The sequence below is a fragment of the Thermobia domestica genome, chromosome 1 (assembly GCF_964235325.1).
Source record: "Thermobia domestica chromosome 1, izTheDome1.hap1.1, whole genome shotgun sequence".
Classification (NCBI taxonomy): domain Eukaryota; kingdom Metazoa; phylum Arthropoda; class Insecta; order Zygentoma; family Lepismatidae; genus Thermobia; species Thermobia domestica.
The window spans coordinates 131,234,766-131,261,477 of record NC_137454.1 but is presented as its reverse complement, the minus strand read 5'-3'; positions in this window follow the sequence as shown (position 1 = coordinate 131,261,477).

Below are 26,712 nucleotides of genomic sequence, written 5' to 3'. Positions count from 1 at the left end.
GAAAAGGCAAGGAGAAATCTGGCTGACTTAATGCAGGTGGATTGCTAAGAAGAGTTCTCAGTTTATTGAAAGTTTTTCAAGGCTTCGTTATCCAGTACGAATTTCTTATCCTTTTTCAGGAGTTGGTATAGGTTAGCAGTAAGACCAGAAAAGTTCGGGATGAATTTTCGCCTCCATCCTATGAGTCCTAAAAATTTCTGTAAAGCTTTGTTGGATTTCGGTACTGGAAAACAACGAATTGGCTCATTGAGTCGAGGGTCAACCCTTATTGTTCTGCCACTAATTATATGTCCTAAGAATTTGATTTCCCGTGCGAAAAACTTACACTTTTTGAAATTTAACGAAAAATTCGCTTGTTTAAAGATTTCGAAAGTTCTCTCTAAATGAACCAAATGCTCTTCTTCAGTAGTTGATTTTACTAGAACATCGTCTAAGTACAAAACCACAAAAGAACGGGTTGAATCATTAAAAAATTTTGTCATTACTGATTGGAATACAGCAGGACTACTTTTCAGCCCCTGTGGCAGAACAGTAAGGCAATATTGTCTTCCCTTGTACACAAAACTGGTGCATTGGTAAGAGTCTTTGTCTAAACTGATCCCGTAATATGCACTTGACGCGTCAAAGGACGAAAATCACATTGCCTGCGAAACACGGTGTAGTAACTCATTGATAGGTTCTACCTGCACCTGTGGGGAAATAATTTTTGAGTTAGTAGCCCTCAGATCCAAAACTGGACGTACACCGCCAGAGGCCTTCCGGACGACATGAATAGGGTTTCGATAGGGAGACATTTGTTCTATTGCTATTCCCAACCGTAACCATTTATTCAACTCTGCTTCAAACTCAGGCTGTATAGCCTGAGGAACGGAATAACATGGTCCAACAACTGGTTCTTCATCCTTCAATTGTATTTTATAGGGAGGCGCGTTAACGCGGCGTGGGTACTCGGAGAAAAGCGAACGGTAATTTATTAATAATTTCCGAAGACCTGATTTAATCGGTGATGGTAAGTCATCCCGAGTAGCAATATACGAATCAATATCTTGTTCCGAGACATTGCATTCGGTGCCCAGGAGTAGATTCAGCTGATCTCCCCTGTTAACCCCTCCCTTGTGGAGAGGTGTCACTGCACAGGCAGCTTGACAATTTAAACTGGGGTCAAGCATAGGTTGATCCACCAACCGCCATCCTGATTCACCGATTGCAATCTCTTCTACTGGTAATTTTACTAGCATTATATTCGGTCGATCTGTAGGAACGACAACAGTGTTTCCTAAACTATCTTTCATTCTAATCTCTTTCTTTTCCCGGTCAATGACGCAATGAAATTTGTCTAGAAACGGACATCCCAGTATTAGGTCCGCTCGCAAATACTTTATGACGAAAATGGCTATTTCAAATATATGATTCTGTATGTTTAAGTTAAAATTTTGAACGCCCTGCACCGAAAAACTCTCTTTCCCAGCGAAAGCGCCAAGTGTAAGGCCCGTGTATGGTCTCAACTTAGCGGATGGAAACCGTTGCTTTAATTTTCTCCACACCTCCCAGTCCATTAGATAGAGCTCCGAGCCACTATCTATTGTAGCGACAAGTTCAACGCCGCCGATACTTCCTCGTAGGCTGGGAGAGGTAGAAAAATAGCGTTCTTCACTTGAAGCAAAGGGTTCCTCATCTATGACAAATTTTATAACGAATTTTAACGAGTCCCGAAATGATGAATTTTGTGTCCACAGATTAGATTTGTATTCGTGGTAATTTTGATTTTTCAAAATAATGGGGTATATTTTCCCGCAACTATCCTCCCCCATTTCACCAGGTAGCTGCGGAATTAGTTTGTCGATTTGACAGCAGTCTCGCGACTATCAATCCCTCGATTCGGTAGAATTCTATTTCCGCCATTAGTTTGTATTTGCAAAGGGGCAGAACTCTGAGATCTATTTGCACTATTATTATTCACATTACTACCTTGACCATTACCGTTTTCTCTCCTCCGGTACGCCCCGTTAAAGTTATTTCTATTATTGTCCCTATTCGGGTTCGATTCCCCCATTGTGCGGTCTTAGGGGCGATAACCCCGGTGATTGTTAAACATCGGTCGGTTACGGTACAGACGTCGACCATAATATTGATTGCTTTCCGAGCCACACCCACTCGGATAACGAGATCCAGCTTGGGTGTAACTCAGAAAGTCCGTTTGGCAACTAGCCGTTGCCTTGCTTTTCACGGGGTTTCACAATTTTGGCTTGCCGGGCGAAATACCTCTTTGGTGGGCCTCCAGTTTCTTTCCCACACAGGGCAGCTAGGCGTGACGTAACTTCTCGCACCGTTTGGCACAAATGGGATGCAATGGCCCGCGACTCATCTGGTGGAAGAGCGTTCACTATAACGTCTACTAGTTCGGCTTGCGATGGATTTTCAGCGATCTGCTAGTACAATTCTATGATCTTCCAAGCATAGTCCAAAAGGGACCCATACTTGCCTCGATCATACCTTAAAGATTGGAGGTTGCGTTTTTGAATCCTCTCTATATGCTCATTACAGTATTCTTCCTTGAAAAGGATCAGAAAATCGTCAAATGTATGGATTCTGTATTTAATAGAGGCAAACCATGCGCCTGATGCTGCAATTAAAAGTTTCTCAACTATTTGCAAGCGTTCTCTATCAGTTAGCCGATACATTTCCAAGCACTGCTGCAATCTACGCAGGAAAACACGAGGCTGTCCATTGGTGATATTCCCATCAAACGTGGGAAAGCGTTCGATGTCCCTCAGCGAAACCTTAGAACCCATACTAACATAAGCAGGGGAATAGTTAGTGGGAATTAACATATTATTCTGCACAATCGGAGTAGTCACCGGATTTACCACCGACGACGTCGTAGCGGTGTTATAATTACCCATGTAATTAAAAGGGATTCTGTTGGTAGTATTGACTATGTTGGGCTCCATCCCCGGACCAACCGCACCCGTGAACAACGACTCAGGATGGTACCCATCTCCTCTTCCCGGCAACACGCTATATGATTGTATACCTCCATGTAAGGAGGGAGCACTCACGCTAGTGACCGTAGTCGTCACAACACTCGACTGATTCGGCACACTATTACAATCAAACCACGACTTTAGTTCTGACCGATGCATGGGGTAGTGCATCGCAATATCCCGTGCATGACCTGACATCGGATTCTCTTTTCCTGCGCTACAGGTATTGGTTATAGCAGGTAATATTTCTGAGGAATCGCTACCGGGGAAAGGATAGGTTACCTCTGATTTTTCGCGACTGGGTTTCGTTATTTCTTTTTGAATATTTACTATTTCGTCTTGAATTTTCAAAATTTTTTGGTCAGTTACATCCCGTTTGGTTTCCAGTGATAAATTTGATAAAGTTGACTTTAAATTATCAATTTCAGCCTGCTGTGTTTCTAGCTTATTGTTGACCTTATGTAATTTGGTATCTATTCGTTCAAATTCTGAATTTACATGATCAAATTTACCCTCAGTCTCCTGTTGAAGTTGCTTTATAGATTGCTGAGCCTCGCATCTGACCAGGTCAATTTCAGTAGACATTTGCTCCCTCAATGTGGTTATTGAGGAAGCAAAGTCCGAACATATGTTGTCTATTTTCTGGGTTAGTACCTCGAATCGAGATTCGGTTTCTCGATTCGAGGTGTCAAATTTCTCATTTATTTCGCGTCTCATTTCCCGGCTATTCTTATCTATTTTTTCATTTATTTCCAGGCTATTCTTATCTATTTTATACCTCATCTGTTGATTATCCCGATCTATTTTTTGTAACATCTGTTGTAATGAAAGGAGGAGAGCGTCATTATTAGATGACACAGTCTTCCTTTGCTCTTCTTTGGTTTTATCACCAATTGAATTCCCATTTCTTTCATCATTATCGAGGTCAGATATCTCCACTGGAGATATTTGGTCTCGGTTCTTCGGGGTACTATACCCTCGCTCCCCGTCTGAATCGGGATGTTCGATTTCCTTCTCAGAGGATAGACTCATGGGTTCACGCGACTGGTGGAGCTTTCCCTCACATTCTTTACAGTATTTAATTATCTCACCAGCCCGGACCTTTTCTGCATTTTCAGCAGTATCCTCTAAATTGGCACAACTGAAATGAATCCATTTCAGCCCACACTCGTGACACCTCACTAGCCTACGGGAGACGCGAGCTCTTTTCTCATTACTTTCTAACGTACATTGTGTACATGAGACTTCCGCGTTCTCGTGTGATACGACAACTTCTCTATTGGTTGCCATAGCTTCCGTACAAAAAGGACACAATATAAACACACATGCAATTATATACTTACAGACTAACAAAACGTACTATCCAGATACTGTTCATAGATTAAAGGGCTCCTATCTGATTCCCTCCTTGGGTCAACTTCCAGCATTTTCAAATTTTAGAATTCAAACTTTGACAGATTCCTTCATTTCCCCCTTTCTATAGAGAGAGACAAAGATAGCAGAAAAGCCAATGACTATAATTATTTAATCTCACTGTGATCATTTTTAATTATTCACCCTTTTGTGGCCAAGTCAATATGTGCTCGATCCTAAACAGTGTTTAATAAATAATTTCAGATCCGTTACCAGGGAAAACAATTGTTTCCATGGTAACTGTCCTAAGTCAACGGTCGCCAATTGAAAGAAAACGGTAAAAAATAATAGTTAACGAAGAAGGGAGTGTAGAGGAGTCACTAAAATTAATTCTCTTTTTACGAGGGCGATTACTAAACAACACCTACTAATTGCAATCATGATTATTTTCCAATAAAGTAAAATTGAACAAACTTTCTTGTTATTGCTCGTCCCTCAATGCATACTCATCTCATGGTTAATTATCCCATATCGGACTTCCGAAGAAACTCATCGAAACAACTTATTGACCGCGCCAATAGCGACTACTCTCAGTCATGACTCCGTTTTCTTTCATTTAGAAATAGAAAAAAAAGAGAAGGAAGTAGAAGGGTAAAAGAAGGAGGTAGGAAAAGGGAGGAAAAAGAAAGAAAACAAATAGAGTATTTTAATAAGAAAATAGATTACTGGATAATTCCGGGAATATAGTAAGAAGTCGAAAAAGTTGTTGAAAGATGAATCATTTTAAGTGTTATTAACGATTACTCAATTTTAGAATGCTTCGGAATAAACACATGTTCCTCCATACCACCCCGACCTAGCTCCAGGCACTGCGTTCGTGGGGTTGCCCAGACCTAGACCAGGAAAGGAGAAAATCGAAATTATTCTTTGTAAAGTTATTCCAAACGATGATTGATAACCATCCAGTATCTCTAGGATCGACCACACATATGAATTAGCCAAGAAAAAAAATCAAAGTTGTAAACTCAATATAAATTTATGTATCGTATCAATAAGGGTTTCAACTTCCTGGAAGAAAGATGTCGTATTTAGGCTCATCCTGCTATTTTCGTTTCACTCCTAGAGCCGATTTAAACCGTTAGTAGCGGTCCTTCATGACCTAGGTTATTTACCTTAACACATATATTAAAACATGACACATATTATAGATGTTAATACAACAAATGATATCACTAAAATTACTTAAATCTATCATGCATTCACACGCTCACTCACTCAGGACAGTGTATATATTTCTAAAGGAAACCAACTAGCTACAAAGGTACAAATAGTTTATTACATTCATGGTGAAAAGGAAAAATAATTATAAAGAAAGTATTAAAAAAACACAAGTTCTTGGTTATATATCAATAGAATACATAGAGTTATATTTTAGTAAATCTTTATATATTCAATCATATTGACAAATGGAAAAAAAATAATTACATGTATTATATCTTAGGCATGCTAAAGCGAAATTATGATTTGCGACATACGGAAAGAAGACACTTATTTTACTTTAAAAAAAATGGACAAAGAAAAGGAAAAGAATAAACTTTTAGGTGTAATAGAACTTACGAGTCTCTACTTCACATTGAGCAATAAAATATTAATAATTCCGAGCGTTCAAATCACAGATCGCGCACTACTCGTAGCGTCCAAAATATTTCGCTCCATTTAACTTATTTATATATATATATATATATATATATATATATATATATATATATATATATATATATATATAATTATTGGTTTATAAAAAACTATTCATCAACTATAATTAGGTTGTGACTATTAGCAGTTTATATCTGCACTCGCATACTGCGACGTTTATACCCATCTAGGGATTTTGAAATCACTTTCCGCCAGAGGATGTTCCTCCTCTTAGTCAGTCCATTTCCAAATTTATTAATTGGATAATTTCAAGTTATTTGTTTAACACTGGGACACGTCATGAGACCTTTCATTTATCCAGGATCACTTTTGTGTATGTATATATATATATAGTTCGGATTTGAGATGATCTTCCACAGGTATAAGGAATATAATGATTTAAATTGAGGATAAATAAACACTGGTCAAGTCACAGGATACATATGCAGGTGAGAGGGATTAAAGGTACACTTTCCACAATGGTTTTAGGTTGGTAGTTCAGGGATAATATTCATTATTATGTGGGTTACATTTAGACCTGCCGTTACTTCTTAATACATGCCATTAAATAATAACTACATATTTTAGATTATCATTTACATCTATTCAGAAGAAAAGGAAAATTATTTGAGTGCACGGCGGTATTCTTGACAAAAATCTATATTATTATATTCGTCGGAGACTTACTTGTAAACTATAGCAACCAATACACGTTTGGGGGGACAGACACGAGCGCTCTTACATATATCCATATAATACATTTAATATCATACTTTTACTTTAACATCATATTCACATACTAAGCACATGTACATTTCGACGTATTCATTTATCTATATCTATATATATTTATATTTAATAATCGCGCACACATTTTAAGTAATAACCCCAACAATAATTTCAGAAAAGGTTGCAAACATTGTACAAGAAAACAAATGACTTCCGACATTACATATGAAAAAAGAATTGAATTTTTTACCTGATACCGCGCGTCTATAAATTTTAACTTTCATATAGTCAATTCGTGCTTAAATAGTAAAAAAAAAACTTCGTGAGGCAGGCACGTAACACAAAACATTCCTAAAGATATAACTAGATAAACAAAAATACAATTTCTGGGCCCAGGTTAACTACGAGATAAACGAAAACTAAAACGGAAGGAAAGTGACCAATGGATCAAAAAAAAACTTAGAGGGACGACGGTGAAAGAACGTAATTGAAGTGTCGTCAAATATGAAGTCGTTCTTCATTTTGGCAATAGGTCAAAATGTGATGGAGGACCCAATCATTATCTACTCTATCCATGAATTGTGTCTTGCAACATCTCAGCTGGTAATATCAGATCAGAGTTGTACGTTAAATAAATTGTAAGCGACAAGTTCAAAATCGGGGGGGGGGGGGTGGAAGGTTGAAAAATTAAAAAAAACTTGAAGAAATGAAGACAGAGAGAGAGAGATAGAGAAGAAGGAAGACGAAGAATAGGGGCGCCAAAGACTTAAGTGAGAAATAACTAACGCTACAAAGATAGAAGTCGAATTTCGCTCTCAACAAATCCATAGCCAAAATATTCTTAATATGCCAAAAGGGTGGTCTACTCAAATACGTAGACTTAAGGGGAAACACCTGGTGCCAAGAAGCAAGTCTGTGTCTTGTAAATAATAACTCACAAGTTATCGCTTGTAAAATTATTATTTAGTAACCGTATCCGGCCCAAACCAACAGGCGAAAGAGAGAAAGGGGGAGGGCAAGATGTCATTGCCCTAAATTTTGAAATTTCTAAAACAATAAAAAAAATTATCCGACCTCTCCGAAAATTGAGACAGGATCTAGAGGAAAGTACGAAAATTAGACCGAAGGCAATGAAATAAGAGAGACCCTAATTATGGATTTGCCAAAATAATAAAAAAATTAAATAAACTGGATTTTGGATCGGTGATTTCTATTGCCAAACTTCACCGATAGCTCCCCTTCGCAGAATGCGCTAAATTCTGAGGCATCGATTAATTTCCATCACTATCTAGTTTGAAAACTGAGAAAAGAAAACGAAAATATTCAAGGGGGGAGGGGTCGATGCCCGGGTACGATAATACATTTCAATAACTAATTGGTTTGTTTCCGTAACCCTGTCAGAGCTGTCGCCTTCATGAATACTGTAAGCTAGCCCGAGTAGGTAACGTGAAGGAAAGAAAAAAAATCTCATGGAGCAGGATATTCTATTTTAAAACCGACCAGAAAATGTAATTCACTACAGCCCCGTTGTATAACTATTGTCTTTCCATAATTGATTATTAAATATGTCCGGTCAGCGATTATATGATGCTACAAATATTATTAAACGAATACGACTGCAATAACAAATTAAGCTATTAAGCACTAACAGAGTCCGGCAATATCTCACTCACATGTTCGCAGGATGCTCCGGTGTAGGGGCCAGAACCCGAGATGTTGATAGCTACACATAATCCTTAAAAATATACATATATATTCTTTTACCGAAACGTGACTAATCATAAACTGGGCTTATATATATCTATATATATATCTATGTATGGGTGTCCTCTCATTCATTTCGTTTCACAATATATTCATACTATCATTTTATTCTTTTATTACGACGTCGTATTTCATAAACACCCTATTTCTTTAACTACACCCAGACTATATGCACACTTCGTCATATACTTTTAAATCTATAAATCATTGCCAACATTTCATGTTCCGGTTACCACACGAAACATCCCTCAAACCCAAGACTCCCTTACCACGCAAACAATACTATGTTATACTTAGTAGCTTCACGTAAAAACAAAAATATATGTATGTTCACAGAAAGTAGAGTTCTCCACGATATTATTTAAGGGTTATGAAATTCTGACAACAATGAAATTATTCTGCAGCCACAAAAAAATGAACATTTAATATAATTTCAAAGCGAAAACTAGCATCATATCGCCTGACTTCTGTTAAGAAATTACGTATTGTTTATTTAATTAAATATTTCGATTTCTAGACTAAGTAGAATGTTGTAATTTTCAGAAAATATTAATTTTGGATCACTTAACCTAACTGTATATGCATTTGGGCTGGGAATTATATTTACTAGGTTTTATTTCGAAAAGAAAGGTCAATTCCATGGAAACTAAATCACTAAGAGCATCGACATAAGAATGACGGTTAGTACTGACTTTTGACACTAGGGGACTAGCGACGATATGATCAACCCTTGAACCACTGAATGTGACCTTGTACACGGAATTTTGATACTATGACACTCTCATTTTCTGATATTACTATAGATCGATATGTTGCGTTTAGATATTGATCAAATACGAATGATACACTGTCCATACTTCATTATTTCACACATTCATCACTTAACTACAATTGCTACTAATAATACTACATTACAAACACATACATGCCACATCCATAACTACATTAATACATGTTATAATGCCTATTAATCATTACTATTTACTCACATAAACAACATTCAGATTTTACCATTTTCTTAAAATCGGCTCTATCGGTTCATGAAAGGAAAGGGAAAGAAAGGAACAGGGCCAATTGGCCCTTGTATTCACTAAATCACATTCTTAATTCAACCTGTCCCTGCTGGAAGCTGTACCCCCAAGTTGGGAGTAGACAGGAGCCCTCTTGAAACTTTACACGTACATTATGATCACTATCCTAACTACAAAGAAATTAAATACCGCCATGTTACTACTAAATAAGTACAAAAAGAAATCACATCCACTACATACACGAACACAAACGGCAGTGGGGCAGGCCTTACGTAACTCTAAAAGGAATAATTTTAAGGATAAAAATATTTTAAGGGAGAAAACACTAATCTTCCGAAACTGTCTGTGGATATTTAAGAACAACTAGCAAACTGATGCACTTCGTAGAACCTGTCCATCACTAATGATATCGGCAAAACATGGCGTCACTGAATTACACTTCCTATTTTCAGCTCTTCAGTCCGGTTTTTTACTGTGAAATTTAGCAAATTATGGCTCCTGGACGGTATTTATTCAATTATCAAACTAAATTTACCTTGTTAATGCAGCTTTTCAAGCTCATTTTTACTTTTCTGAGCTGGGAAGATCTGGATCTGGTGTCTTCAGCAAAATTCTAGGCATGAGTCGTAGTAATCGCGCTCTAACATCATAGCGTGGGTGAATCCTCCAATCAAAACAAAGCATTTTTGGCGGTGGGGCTTTGAAACGAATAAAATTTGGTAAAATCTGGATTAAACTAGATTTCAGAAGGACCTAGGTATCTAAAAGAGAGGTGAAGGGTGGTCCTGAAAATTCTGTCGAATTTTAGATTGGTTATTTATTCGAAAAGTTCCGTCCAATGGTGGACCTATATTTTCAGATCGCACTGACACCGTAAGAATTGTAATAATCCATATACAAGACTTATAACTAATTTAATATATAAATAAAGATATTGATTCCCAAAACTATAATTCCTAATGAATATTTTACAGCTTTCCATGTTAATTTGAAATGGAATAACAAACAAAATTACGAATTACATGAACAGCCAGAAATTTTTTTGTTAAACTTCAAATACAGTCGGTGCAAAAAATTTCGGGCACCCTCCTATTAAAAACATCATCACATTAGACTGTAATGGTATATTACAGAGTAACGCCATCGATCGCCTAAGTTATATAGATTTTTCTAACGCACCATTTTATGTGCAAGATGCAGTCGGATCGACCCCAAACCGCAGCGGTTTGCCGCCAAAAATTAGGTGGGTCGATAGCGGCTAGACGCGGTGATACCGTAACGAAATTACACGAATGCCGCAATTTTACCGCCATGGCGGTAATAAGGTGGCATCCTCTGTTTCTCCTCCTCTGAACCGCTAGTGCCGCCATGTGGAGGCTTCATAGCCGCCAGTACCGCGATTAACACGACACATGGGCTATTCACTGCCGCCTTTAATCCTCAACTCTCAATCTTGTCAACAACGTATTGGTACTTAAGTTCTGAAACCTCTATACCAATTCATGGTTAAAATAAAAAAATAAATACCACTTCAGCGTGGTACTTGCATATTAATTTAACGCCAAAGATTTTTTAGTGCTAGCCAGAGACTAACATCCTTTTAAAAGGCTACACCGTATCTTAGGTTAGAGTTACGAAGGGATTGGTAATATAGGAGTAATGGATGGGTGGGCTACGAGATTTATTTATTTATTATGATCTATTATATCATAATCATATATCCAAGATAGGCGTTGTTGTAAGAACGCAGGGTGCATTAGTAAAAACAAATAAGTGTTATCTTCTGCCTAGAGCAAGGCGCCAAATTTCTGGTTGCCAGGTCGCCATTGGTGACTAGAAATATAGAGGTGGCGAGCAGTATTCAGTAGGAATGTTTTTTGCCTAAACTCGCAGGGCTACGCAGTTTCTGTTTTGCATGAAAATAATTGTCACTGAGTGAGAGAGAAAACACGAAATGTGAAGTCTTCACAACTGACATGGAAGATGAAGTCTTCACAATGTTGTAATTCGCCCCTCCTTTCCTACCCTCAATCGAAATGGTTGTCCTCCCGACGTGTCAACGCGAGGGATCGTTTTCCCCGTTGTTTGAACGTAGAACAGCTGGGGGGACAACCCCCTGCCTAGAGTAGATCAACCAATCACGTCACGATGTCAGCGATAAATAAATAAATAACAAAATAAATAAACACATAAAATATTTAAAAAATAGATATTGCATGCGATACAATTATCACTGCAATCGACAACTGGTACTTCAGTGCAGAAAGAGAGCGTTATACAAACGTCAAATCTTAATTTAATCTTAATCTTAATATATTTTTAACACGTATATCAGGGGTGTGCAACTTAGAACAGTGGGCAGGCCAATCACAGAGCACTAAATGGCGTCGCGGGCCTCACTGTAGGTATATCATTTTCACGACAATGGAATAGTATAGTATTAAATGATGGAACATGTTCATCGTAATTTACATCACAATAATACAAAACAACTATTATACTGGTAACCAAAATATTTACTCACTAAAGAGGAGCAGAATAATGTATCTAGAACTTTGTCGGTACATCTTGCAATCCTTATACCAAGGGAAATTTCCCCAAGTACTTGCGCTTGCCAATTGCTTGTCTTCAGGGCGTTACCACATTTCGCACTGTGTAATCGATGGAAAATTTCCAGCGGGCCGCATATGGCCCGCGGGACGGCTGTTGCACACGGCGGATGTATATTATTTGTCCAATTAAAAATTGATAATCCTGAATCTAATTGTCTGGTTTTGAAATTTTATGCCCTGATGTAATATCTTTCTTTATCAAACCAAAGCCCGTGGGGGAGGGGGAAGGGCTCTTATAATTTGTACGTACGAGATACTGATGACCATCATTTTTGGATTGGCGAGTGCGTCTGACTGATATTTTGCGCCCTGGCCTAGGGACATCTCTATGCTGATGAAGACGATGGGAGCCCTGTTAGAGACAAGAGGTGTCACTGTGCAGCAAATGAACGGAAAATGTGAGGTAAATGGGCACGAAGTTGATTGTTTTGTAACAGGACCTGATCAGGATGATCGGGAGGGAGAGTGTAGTAGTAGAGTGTGAAAAGGAAACAAAGCGGAAAGTAAGCGTACCGCGTACAGACAAAATGAAGTTCATGATAATGTATACTGGCTTGAGTAATGGGTGATGAGAGTTGTAACGAGCTGAGATGAATTTCTGTGGAAGAGACTCAAGGTGATATGTGATGCTAGGATATTTGATGAATTCATAAGGTTCTCTAGTGGGGATGGGTAGATGAATACGGTGGACTATGCGGAAAGCATGCCGGAAAGCATTCGCAGCTTTTCGTAAAAGAAAGCGGATGCAGAAGTCCAGGTGGGGAAGCCATATGTGAGAACTGGACGAGTAAATGCTTTGTATGTATTAAGGACTACGGTCGAGTGGAGTCCCCAGGTCGTACCTGTGAGGCGTTTTACAAGATCTAGTCGTTGGTAGGCTTTGGTAGCAATGTGGTGTAAGTGAGCTTTCCAGGTTAGGTGAGTATCGTTAATGATGCCGTTATCGTTAATGGTTGGAATGATGGGAATATCATGAACCTAAAATGATACCAACGACGGGTTTCGGAGGACCTTACAACGTTTGCGAGGCGGAATGAAAGTTATAGCTTGAGTTTTCGCTGCATTAATTTAGACGTTTCACTCGATGCACCAACGAGTGAAGTGATTAATGTCCTCTTGGAGATTCTGATTAATTTGCAGAATAGTGTTACCCAAGGCTAGAAAAGCAGTATCGTCTGCATTTTCAAATAAATAAATGTCAGGAGGAAGCGAAGGTAAATTGACAACAAAAGATGTACAACAGAGGTGATAAAGCAGAACTTTGAGGTACCCCTGACAGAAGAAATATAGGTGAAAGAGTTGATTGTTGATGGAGACGAAAAGAAAGGCTGCAGACTGAAAAGTGATACATAAAATGAAAGTATGAAGTGTGGAATTTATGGTGAATAAGCTTGTAAAGAAGTGCAAGGTGCCATACCTTGTCAAATGCTTTCTGCAAATCAAATAGTAGAAGGCAAGAAAGTTGGATGGAATTGTAGTGAGTTGTGATAAGACTGATGAGGCGAAGGAGTTGATCGTTGATGGAATAGGAAGGTCGGAAGCCCGGTTAGTGAATAGGAAGTATGTTCTCAGTTGTGAGATATGGATGTAGCCTCTTACCAATAATACGTTCTAGAATTTTACTGAAAGTAGATGCTAACTGGACCGGACGGTAGGATGATGTGTCGGTTGGGGGCTTATTGGGCTTTAGAAACATGAGAGTTTTTGAAGCTTTCCAGTCTATTGGAAAGAAGTCAATGTGGAGAAAGAATGTGTAGATGATGGCAAGCAGATTCAATAATAATAGAGGACTTCCTTTAATATGCCGATATGTGATATTGTCAAAGCCGGGGCTCAATTTCTCTTACAGTTGACAACAGTAATGATTTCATCGGTAGTGATGGAGGCTACGAGTGAATGATTTGGTAACATATGAGAGACGTTAGGCTGTAAGTGAGGAGATGCAAGATTGATGCGGTCATCAGGATGTGGATTAATGAAATTAGTAAAAGTCGCAGCTGTAAAGATATTCTCCAAGTAATCGACAAAAGCGTTTGATTTTTCTTTGTCAGTTTGGAGCGGAGCGTTATTATGCAGAAGTGGGTAATGCGGCTTGGTATATTCGCCACACAGGACATTAAACCTTTTCCAAAATTTCGTGGGAAGGCTAGTTTCATTAAGAGTATTACACGTTCTGACCCATTGTCTCAGTTTATAAGCATTGATATAGTTTCGAACTGTGTGCTGTAGATGGGTGTAATGATGAAGAGTATCAGGATTTCTATTCAGGAAGGTATTCTCGATACAATTGACGGGAATGGTGAATCGTAGGTAAATATTGAGGTGGAAGATTAGGTTTATATGGTGTAGAGAAAGTTTATGGAATTTAAAGTTCTGATGCATGGTTGATAGTTGAGTCATATTAATGCTGTCATATAACTGGTCTTTTGTGAGTGGAGGTTAAAGATGGTGTAATGACTCTGAAGTATATTCACGCTACTTGTGCCAATTGGCTTTGTAGCAGCGAAGAGTTGGCCAAAGATGTGGTGAGATAGTAGAGTGAACAACCTGGGTATGGCGATACGTCAGCCTAATAGGTGCGTGATCGCTGTCAAGAAGTGGAAGCACATCGACGATACAGTGGGAAGCAAGAATATTAGAAGTGATGGCTATATCGGGTGTCGTTTGAGAGAGAGGACGGGATGGTGACGATAAATCTTGAAGAATGCTTGTGGTATTAGAAGTAACAAAGTGAGTGAAGGTGGTACGTTCATTATCGGTACGGCTATGAAGATTAAAGTCTGCCGTGATAATATACTGCTTGTAGGTGTTGGAGATATGTTGTAGGAAAGTAAGAGGTATCGGACGTCTGGTCTTGTATAAATAGTGACGAGAGTAATGGCAATATGAGGCAAATATCATGATATGCTCGGGGGTTTATCTCTGAAGAACAAACTAAAATTAAAGAATTTATATTGGTCAATCAGTTAGCGCGAGAATTTCTCCGAATTTTCAATTTTTAGGGAAACATTCCCTTTTCCTTTTCGCTAAATTTACCTGCGAAATTTCCGTCGATTAGGGTAATTTCTCTGAAACTATGAACACTAAATCCAGTTAGTAAACCGAACTCAGATGTTCCCGGCAAGCAAAGCTACGAAATACTTTTTTTTTAAGCCTCCACTTTCCCCTGCCTTGGCCATTTCATATGGTCTTATTAAATGGCAGACGCTACTGCCTCTTACTCGTAATTCTCTCTCTACTACTTTTAATTTTTTTTCCGTATGATTTCTCTCCTCTTTTTATGATTGGCCTCAGTTGGGGTGAGGCGAGGCGAGGCGTTTACCTTTTATTGGCATGATACCTTGTAACATACCTTGTTTGTTACAGACAAGTTAATAGGCTCAATGTGAATTTCGAATCATATTACTCATAATGTAATTTTATAATAGGGCAATTTAAAGTATCCTTATGTTCATTATTCTCTCGCAAACATTGCGTTGAAATGCAGATTTTGTGGTGTTTAGACGTTGGTTCTCTTAGTAAACTGCTCTTGAGTTTGTTATCAATGTTCTTCTTCTTCTTCTATTGAGTCGCCCATAGTAGGAGAATATACAGGCATAGGAGCATTACGGAATGAGGCCAGTTTATAACGTTGATTTATAGTTCAAATTAAGTTTGTAGTATTCTTTCTTACTATATATTTTGTTCATGAATGTCTATATTCTATGCGAATTATCTTTATTTTGTTTAATAAAGCTGTAATAAAAGTTTCACCAAAATTTCCGACAGAGAGAATGAGAGAGAAGCGAAGCGGTGAAACGACTGTCTTTATATATACTGTGTACTCTAAACTATGTCGGACAGAACTAGTGTTTCGAGCTTCCTTTTTTTCGTGAAAAGAAATGTAATTTGTGATGAATTAGAAGCTATTTCGTCGTTCTATTCTATATAATAAGATTCTCTAAGGAGCATAGTTGCCGACAGAGATACAGTTCTTTCTAAATTGTGGACGAAAAGTGAATAATTCGGATACGAAAGGGGAAGGCCTAATGAACACATGGTGATTCTTTTGTGAGAGGTGACATGTTGTGAAATTTAGTCATTTCTTCTTCTGGTAGCAGCATTTCAGGTAATGTGACTAACTTTAAGTCTTTCTACAACGACTGCTTTGCATGGGAACGTCGGAGTAAAGTGAACTTAACGTTGTTTTATTGAAAACTTTAGTAGTAAAACTAGAACTACAAAACGTCAACGGATATATATTTAGTTCAGTTAAATTATTCTGGGACACGAACCTACTGAATGAAACTATTCCTTCTTTGTATTCGCTACAGTGGTTTATCAGAGTTAAAAATTAAAATCTGCAGTTGTTTATTAGAGTTGAGATAACGAAAGTACTAGTGTTCTTCAGAAATATAAATTAACACTTGTGTACTAAAATGTATGGCTTACAGGTATATCTTATACACGACACGATGTCCGGGTAAAGAGTTCCTATGGGGGAAACCTGTGCGCGGCCCCGAATAGTCTTAGCCAGCTCTCTCATTATGTAAGTCGTAAGTAGCGTAAATCTCTCTCTCTCTCTCTGTCGTGAAGTTCATTAAGTATTGGGTTAATTGTATTATAAGTGCACATGAATATTTTCTATTAGAGCTCCAGTTGAGTAAATTTGAGTATAATAAATATATATATTGACAGTATTTATCCGTGTTTTTTGGTATATTGGTTTAGATGTTTATAGTAGTAAGGTTGCCAAGATACAGATGCTGTTCTCAGTAGTGTTTTCACGTTCCAAAGTTGTGGACATTCCAAGCTATGTCGAGTCCAATCGCTATCTGTTAGTTAACTGTCTGTCCATAAGAACATACGTATCTATCGTCCATTCGTCCAATATTTGTCTAGCTGATATATTGATATACAAAGTCTCATCCAACTGTTCTCTACGAAGTGTGTTATATACTGTCTTGTCCATTATCTATCTACCGTCTACTGTCCATACTATCCGTCCACCTTGTCCGGCCGTAAGGGACCACTATTACTAATCGTCCGAGTCTTTAGTTGCTGTGTCAGCCCAGTGACTGTTTGGCTTTACACATTATTATTATTTGAGTTGCTACGGCATATTAAGTTATGTGAAATGAGTGAACAGGAGTTCGATTATGCTGAAGCTGTGAGTGGGATGTCAGGTGTACTATATTTGACTTCGTATAAATTTTATGACATTATAATTGATAGTAAAATGCGCCCATGGTTGGAGCTGCCGAACGGGGATGTCAGTAAATATTACCTCCGTTCCTTTATTGATTGTGTTTTGGCACTTGAACTGAACCGGAAGCGGTAACACTTCTTTCAGCTGACGCTCGCTCAAGCGAGAATCACTCTGTTCTGTTATTATGTCGTACCTATGACGAGTGATGTGAAACTCTTAACTTTATTTAGTTGTCTGCGACTGCAATATGGTTGTTTCTCTTAAGTGGTGTGACGAAGTGTCAGGTAATAGTTTCTAACAGTTACAATACAATCTACTTTGACTATTGGTCTATGGACAGTTCTCTGGTAAGAAAAAAGAAGTTAACAATAAAATCTGATAATGGTTGATATTGTAAACAAATTGGATATGAGATTGACAGACAGAATTCTAGATGTGTTCTATTGAAGTTTTTTTTCTCCCAATGTTATGATACTATAATGAATATACTGGCACCTTACGTTAATTGTAGTAGTGTGGTTAACTACCACACCAGTCTGAGTTGAAGCATTGTTAATAAATAGTATCTGAAAATGATTTTTTTTTCTTTTTTTCTAAGTACTTAATATAACGAAGGTAAAATATTTATATATACGTACATATTTAAGCTGAGCTTTATTAAAGGAGTTGAGTGGAGCTATTACTCTCCCTTCTAATCTGCATCCACCGGAGGTAAGTTTCTGGTTCTTCATTCTTTTTGTTTCCGTTTTCGTTTATTATTTTTCCGTTGCGCGATAGATTCCCTTCTCGATTCCTTTCGAGGTTGCTAGGACTTTGAATCAGGGATCAAGAAGGTGAGTTCAAGGGAGGTGGTCGTTACGTATTGGCAAAAAATCAAACTTCCCTTGAACTAGGCTTTTAGATTGTAGCAGCAGTCGTTACAATTTTTGGCGACCCAGCCAGGATTTTTCTGACGGTAGGATTGTGGATGGAAGGAGAGTGAAAAAAAACACAGAGAGAGAAGAGAAAGAAAATAAGAGTGAGGCAGACTGTTCGGTGACGTGCACTGGTGGGGTTACTGGTGTTGGTTTCTTCCAAGGGAAGTATTCTATTGTATTGATATATATATATATATTGTGTGATATATTTTGTGATAGTGTTGTTGTGTACTTATTAATATGTCAACGTCTGAGCGAATTTCAGTTGGGGCAGTGTTGCTAGCTCCGATTCTGATAGAGAATACGCGTGCTGTAATCAAAGTAATAAGTCTGTAATATCAGAAACTGCTGAACGAGAAGATTCAGTCATGTGTGAAAAGTGTACCCAATGGTATCACTTCCGTTGTTTCGGGATAAAAGAATCCCATAGCATGTTTGAATTAGTAAGTCGGGATTCGTATCAATGGATTTGTCAGGGTTGCCAACCCTCAAATGGAAATGGGAAAATCGAAAAATCTTTTGAAAATGGTGGCTTGGTTAAGTCAAACCAAAATGAAGAACAAGATATTCTAAAATTTCCTGTAGTTACTTCGTCCCCTATTGGCGGATCAGAGAGTTCGATGGAAACGCGTTTGTTTGCATTTTTACAAAATATGAATGAAAAACTAGACAACCAACGCGAAGAGTCACAAAAGCAGAACGAGAAGCTTGATAAAAAGCTTGATAGGCAGCATGATGAAATTTTGATCTTAGCTGAGAAAATTAATGAAGTCAAATTAGAAGTACACAAAGAAATAGTCGAGGAATCGAACAAACTACGCGTACAAATAAATGTGATAACTGGATCCCAGTTGGAACAAGAGGCTCGACTGCAAATTGTCGAGAGTGACCTCTTGAAAGTAAATCAAAAAACGGAAGACTTACAAGGTGAATTGCGAAATTTGCCTGAATTAGTTAATAATAATAGCAAGGAGATAACTTCGATTAAAGAAGGCTATGAAACTACTGCCACTATTCTCGAATCGGTTTGTGATGAACAGAGAAGCTTAACTAAAAGAGTCTCTGTCTTGCAACAAAAACTCGAGCTTCGTTATGAGCAGCTTCAGAAGGAAATTAAAGAAGCTAGAGCAAAGTTTCCGGTTTCGAAAGAAATAAATATTGAGACTGAAGGGGGAGACGATAGTGTTGCTCCTAAAAGAGTTTTTTTCACAGATGTCCGAAAGGATAGGACATCTGCTGAAAAGAGTAAGTTTGATTATAGTGATCAGCCGACTTCACATTCGGATGGAATGTTATTTAATGGCGCTACTACAGCAACTAATACTTCTTGGTTTTCTAAACCTATCCCTAGTGTTCCGACGATGAAGTCCCCGTTTAATTACGATACTTTTGCAAGTATTGGTGGAAATACCGTGCCTGTCTTTGGCAATAGTAGTTCTCCAGTCTATACTATGTCTAATTGGAATTCGAGTCACTCGACTCCGAAATATTCATCATTCAGTCAACCCAGTTGGGGTAGTTCCATTAGTAATCCAATCAACCCTTTGAGTCAGTGTTCCACACCTTTCTATAATGTGTCCAACTTAAGCCCTTTTGACAATGGTCCTATATGGTCTAGGATTCCTAGTCAGCAATATAATTATGAATCTAAACAGATCTCATTAAAAGATCTTACTTATTTTCCTACTTTTGGTGGAGAAATTCGTCCTGGTGCATCCAGAGCTTTCCTCAGAAATTTCAAACGTTGTATAGATAGATATTCCGTTTCGGATTTTGAAAAGATTAGAGCTTTTCAAAGTTGCTTGCGAGATGGAGCTGAAGTCTGGATTCAGTCTGTCCTACATGAAATCCGTTCATTTGATGATTGTATTCGGTTATTCAAAAGTCAATATTGTAATGAGAAAACCGAGCTGATGCAGAAAAGATATCTCCAATCTTTAAAATATGATAAAAATAAATATTCCTCGTTGCTGGAATTTTCTTGGTTCTTGGTTGAAATGTACTATAATATTACCGAAAATCCTAACTTTCAGGAACTTTCAGGTTTAATTTTGGGAAGCTTACCTTACGATGACGTAAGATTATTATCTGTTAATCCAAGTCAGAACTTAGTCGATCTGATGATTCAGATTGGGAACTTGTCTTCAATTACCGGTCCACGTACCGAGTTTGAACCTCCTTCTAGGAAGAGATCATTTATTAAACAGGCGAAGGTTATCAAAACTAATCAAAACTTTAATCAGAATAAAACGGTTGATAGCAGTTGTCAGACTGAAAAGAGGAACCCGGAGTATCCTCAGAACTTTAATAATTATAGTAATAATTACAATCAGAACTCGTTTCGAGGTAATAATCGCAATCGACGATTTAGAGGAAGAGGAAATCGGTATCGAAATAATGGAAATCGATACTACAATAACAATAATAGTTATAATAACGATCAAGTAGAAGAAAATGATGGATCTAGACAGATGTCTAACAGTAACAGTGAAGGGTCTCCGAATTCGAGAGAACAGGTAACCAGTTCGGAAAACATGACTCGCAGCTGCCAATGAGAAAGGGGCAGGCAAGCTGCGAAGGACAAGACCCCTTTCGAAGTATTTGCACAGTGACCTCGTCAAACTCTTCTTATTCTACAAATCCGTTTTTAGAATTTCATGTTAATTTTGTAGTCGAAGACGATTATGTCTGTTCCTCGTCTGAGTACTATTTTTCCCCTTCACCCATGATAAAAGGAAACATTGCGGGCATAGATCTGCGGTGTACGGTGGATAGCGGCGCTGAGCTGAATTTAATGGATTGGGAAGTATGGAAACGTTTAAAATTAACTTTCCCAGCGGCCAAGCTACATCCGCATACTAGACTCACTCTAGGAGCCTTTGCGGGAAAAGAAAAATTCCAAGTTCAGGGATTACAAACTTTTAATTTAAATTTTCAAGGTCACCTTTTTGAAACTCCTATATTTGTAATGAAATACTTACGAACTGACATCATCTTAGGATGTCCCTTCCTGGATAAATTCAATGGTATTATTGATCGAGGTAAAAATGAAGTTAGACTCCAAACTTCATCTGGGACTCAGATTTCCTTACAGACCATAAGGCCTGAAGTCTTATTTGTTGGAATTTCGTCGAATCGTGTGGAAGTTTCTTCACCCACATGGCCAGTTAGAGCTATTGAACGGACGGATAAGAACACTTCTTTAGTGACTTCAAACATTGAGGAACCTCAGCAGTTAAAGAAGCAGTCTATGAATTTTCCGATGAAACCTGTCGAACATTGTTCATCAGAGGATCCAGAGCCTAATGTTTCTGAGGTTGAAATTCAGGATTACGTTAAGTCGAGAATCGACTTAGATGAAAATTCGAAACAACGTTTAGCCAGTATTCTTTTGAAGTACCGATATTTATTTTCGGAGTATCCTAGACGGGTGCGTGCACCACTCTATAAAATTCAATTAATAGATGAGAAACCGATAGTAGGACCGTACTATCCTGTTCCCCAAGCACTTCAACCTGCTTTTGAGAAAGAACTTCAAACCTGGATCAAGCTTGGGTTAGCTAGGGAACAACTTTCTCCGTATCGTAATCCGATACACTGCGTACGCAAAGCGTCAGGAGGAGTACGTCCAGTTTTAGACCTCCGAGCTCTAAATCAAAAGGTTTTGGCGCCGAAAATGCAGGTGGAACCTATAGGCGAAATTTTGAACCGTGTAACCAAGGCGAAATATTTTAGTTCTTTCGACTGTTCTTCTGGATACTATGGAATTGGGTTAGATCCCACATCATATCCATGTACTAGTTTTGTATACGCAGGTCATCAGTATGTAATGTGTGTATTACCGATGGGTATTAAAAGTGCACCTTCAATTTTCCAGAATATCATGTACTCTTTCTTTGATCAGACTACTAAATCTTTTGCCACGGTCTACCTAGACGACATTTTAATTTCTAGTTTTTCCCTCGAAGACCACTTCGAACATTTAGAAAAGGCCTTTGAAATTTTTGCTCGTGCCAATTTCTCATTAAATTTTTGAAAGTGTCAGTTCATCCAACCTGAAATACATTTTCTAGGACACATTATCAGTGGAAATAATATCAAGGTTGATCCTCGACATAATGAGCCCATTCGTTGTTTCCCGATTCCGAAAACTAAACGGCAATTAAGAGCATTTTTCGGTTTAGTAAATTGGAGAAGAAAATTCATAGCTAATTTCTCTGCTCTAACATCTCCTCTATACGACTTGTTAAAAAAGGATAGGAAGTTTGTGTTCACTCCTGATTTATTAAAGTTAGTTTACAAATTAAGAGAACTGGTGAGTCAACCACCTGCTCTAAGCCAGCCTGACTTTTCACTTCCATTCCATATTTTCTCAGATGCCAGTGGAGAAAATTTAGGAGGATTTCTTGCGCAATATCTTGAGGGTGAATCGTCCCCAGTCATTATTGCTTATGCTAGTAGAAGGGTAAAGCCACATGAGCTGTCTCTGTCCATTTTCCAACTAGAAGTATTAGCTATTCTCTTTCTTTGCGACCATTTCTCGCAATATATTCTAAGTCGTCCGACGGTTGTACACTGCGATAACGCAGCAGCTACGCATGCGTTTACCATGAAAAGTTTAGATCCTAGGACTACTCGTATTCTTCTAAAACTTCAAAGATACGATCTACAATTCCAACATGTGTCATCAGAAGACAATTTCATTGCTGATATACTTAGTAGATATCCTCCGGAACTTCCTGGAGATAGTACCCATCTCTCGGTTAATTTGTTGTCTAATCTTGATTTTACCTTTCTTAATCGTGAGGAATTTCTTCAGGGTCAGTCCGAAGATCCATTTTGTCAAAAAGTTCGGGAATCTCTCGCTAATCCATCTGAAGTCTCTGACTTCATAGAACATAAAGATCTTCTATATCGTAAGAATGTTCGGACCAATCAATGGGTTCTCATTGTGCCACAATGTCTGGTTGATAACATTGTTGAAGCAGTCCATGTGCGAGGCCATTTTGGAGTGTACAAATGTTTGTCAGTATGTCGCAAACTTTTCTATTGGCGTAACCAGCGAAATTCCATAAAGAAATATGTGAAAGACAGCACTCGTTGTGCTGAGACTAAGTTCGCTAATCGGATCATTGCTAAGGAAGCATGTCAAATAGAAGCTCACGCTCCTCATGATAAACTAGGAATAGATTTGGTCGGAAAATTCCCCTGTAGTAATGGATATTACTATCTTTTGTCGATTATTGACATTTATTCTAGATTTGTTGTCTACCTACCTCTTCGCACAGCACATGTTAAAGAAATTATTTCTGTCCTCAAGCAAAAATATTTCTATTCTTTTCCATACCCTCGGGTAATTATCTCGGATAAAGGTTCACAATTTACCTCACGACTCTGGAATTCTTTTTGTCATCAACATAATATAAAGCATCTTCAAACGTCTAGTTATTCGCCAAATGCGAATGGAATAACTGAAAGGTCTCATAAGGAAATTAATCGAATTCTTAGGTTGGAGTGTAATACTCAACAGACCAATTGGAGTAAGGTCATCAAAATGGCTCAAGATCTCTGAATCATTCCATTTGCAGTAGTACTGGGAAAACTCCTGCGGAGATATTCCTCTCGTATTCTGCTACAGAAGCATTTAAAAGATCGTTCCCGTGGCCTCCGAAACTACAAGAAGAATCAGAAGCCCGGAAGCATATAGTAACTTCTATATGTAACCCTCAGAAAGAATGCAAGAAAATGAAGAGAACTGGAAGGGAAGTAAAATTAAAAGAAGGAGACTTAGTGATGGTTAAAACACACTATCTTTCTTCAGCTGTTAAGAAAGAAACTTCTAAGTATCTTAATTGTTTTATTGGACCCTTTTTGGTTCATAAGCTCCTAAAGAATTGTGCAGTTTTGCATAACTTGTCTGGTGAGTCTGTAGGTACTCAAAATTTTCAAAACTTAAAGATATTTGATTGTTCTCCAGATAAGCGTAGGGAATTATTATCTAACTATCCTAATTAAGATTTAGTTTAAATAAATATTGTTTATTATTATGTGTATATCGTTTGTTCAGTCTTCATTTCTTTGAGGGTCGAATCACAAATTGAAAAGAAAAAAGAGATTTTTTTTCTTTTCCAAGGCTCGGTGAGAACTGTAACATACCTTGTTTGTTACAGACAAGTTAATAGGCTCAATGTGAAATTCGAATCATATTACTCATAATGTAATTTTATAATAGGGCAATTTAAAGTATCCTTATGTTCATTATTCTTTCGCAAACATTGCGTTGAAATGCAGATTTTGTGGTGTTTAGACGTTGGTTCTCTTAGTAAACTGCTCTTGATTTTGTTATCAATGTTCTTCTTCTTCTATTGAGTCGCCCATAGTAGGAGAATATACAGGCATAGGAGCATTACGGAATGAGGCCAGTTTATAACGTTGATTTATAGTTCAAATTAAGTTTGTAGTATTCTTTCTTACTATATATTTTGTTCATGAATGTCTATATTCTATGCGAATTATCTTTATTTTGTTTAATAAAGCTGTAATAAAAGTTTCACCAAAATTTCCGACAGAGAGAATGAGAGAGAAGCGAAGCGGTGAAACGACTGTCTTTATATATACTGTGTACTCTAAACTATGCCGGACAGAACTAGTGTTTTGAGCTTCCTTTTTTTCGTGAAAAGAAATGTAATTTGTGATGAATTAGAAGCTATTTCGTCGTTCTATTCTATATAATAAGATTCTCTAAGGAGCATAGTTGCCGACAGAGATATAGTTCTTTCTAAATTGTGGACGAAAAGTGAATAATTCGGATACGAAAGGGGAAGGCCTAATGAACACATGGTGATTCTTTTGTGAGAGGTGACATGTTGTGAAATTTAGTCATTTCTTCTTCTGGTAGCAGCATTTCAGGTAATGTGACTAACTTTAAGTCTTTCTACAACGACTGCTTTGCATGGGAACGTCGGAGTAAAGTGAACTTAACGTTGTTTTATTGAAAACTTTAGTAGTAAAACTAGAACTACAAAACGTCAACGGATATATATTTAGTTCAGTTAAATTATTCTGGGACACGAACCTACTGAATGAAACTATTCCTTCTTTGTATTCGCTACAGTGGTTTATCAGAGTTAAAAATTAAAATCTGCAGTTGTTTATTAGAGTTGAGATAACGAAAGTACTAGTGTTCTTCAGAAATATAAATTAACACTTGTGTACTAAAATGTATGGCTTACAGGTATATCTTATACACGACACGATGTCCGGGTAAAGAGTTCCTATGGGGGAAACCTGTGCGCGGCCCCGAATAGTCTTAGCCAGCTCTCTCATTATGTAAGTCGTAAGTAGCGTAAATCTCTCTCTCTCTCTCTGTCGTGAAGTTCATTAAGTATTGGGTTAATTGTATTATAAGTGCACATGAATATTTTCTATTAGAGCTCCAGTTGAGTAAATTTGAGTATAATAAATATATATATTGACAGTATTTATCCGTGTTTTTTGGTATATTGGTTTAGATGTTTATAGTAGTAAGGTTGCCAAGATACAGATGCTGTTCTCAGTAGTGTTTTCACGTTCCAAAGTTGTGGACATTCCAAGCTATGTCGAGTCCAATCGCTATCTGTTAGTTAACTGTCTGTCCATAAGAACATACGTATCTATCGTCCATTCGTCCAATATTTGTCTAGCTGATATATTGATATACAAAGTCTCATCCAACTGTTCTCTACGAAGTGTGTTATATACTGTCTTGTCCATTATCTATCTACCGTCTACTGTCCATACTATCCGTCCACCTTGTCCGGCCGTAAGGGACCACTATTACTAATCGTCCGAGTCTTTAGTTGCTGTGTCAGCCCAGTGACTGTTTGGCTTTACACATTATTATTATTTGAGTTGCTACGGCATATTAAGTTATGTGAAATGAGTGAACAGGAGTTCGATTATGCTGAAGCTGTGAGTGGGATGTCAGGTGTACTATATTTGACTTCGTATAAATTTTATGACATTATAATTGATAGTAAAATGCGCCCATGGTTGGAGCTGCCGAACGGGGATATCAGTAAATATTACCTCCGTTCCTTTATTGATTGTGTTTTGGCACTTGAACTGAACCGGAAGCGGTAACACTTCTTTCAGCTGACGCTCGCTCAAGCGAGAATCACTCTGTTCTGTTATTATGTCGTACCTATGACGAGTGATGTGAAACTCTTAACTTTATTTAGTTGTCTGCGACTGCAATATGGTTGTTTCTCTTAAGTGGTGTGACGAAGTGTCAGGTAATAGTTTCTAACAGTTACAATACAATCTACTTTGACTATTGGTCTATGGACAGTTCTCTGGTAAGAAAAAAGAAGTTAACAATAAAATCTGATAATGGTTGATATTGTAAACAAATTGGATATGAGATTGACACAGAATTCTAGATGTGTTCTATTGAAGTTT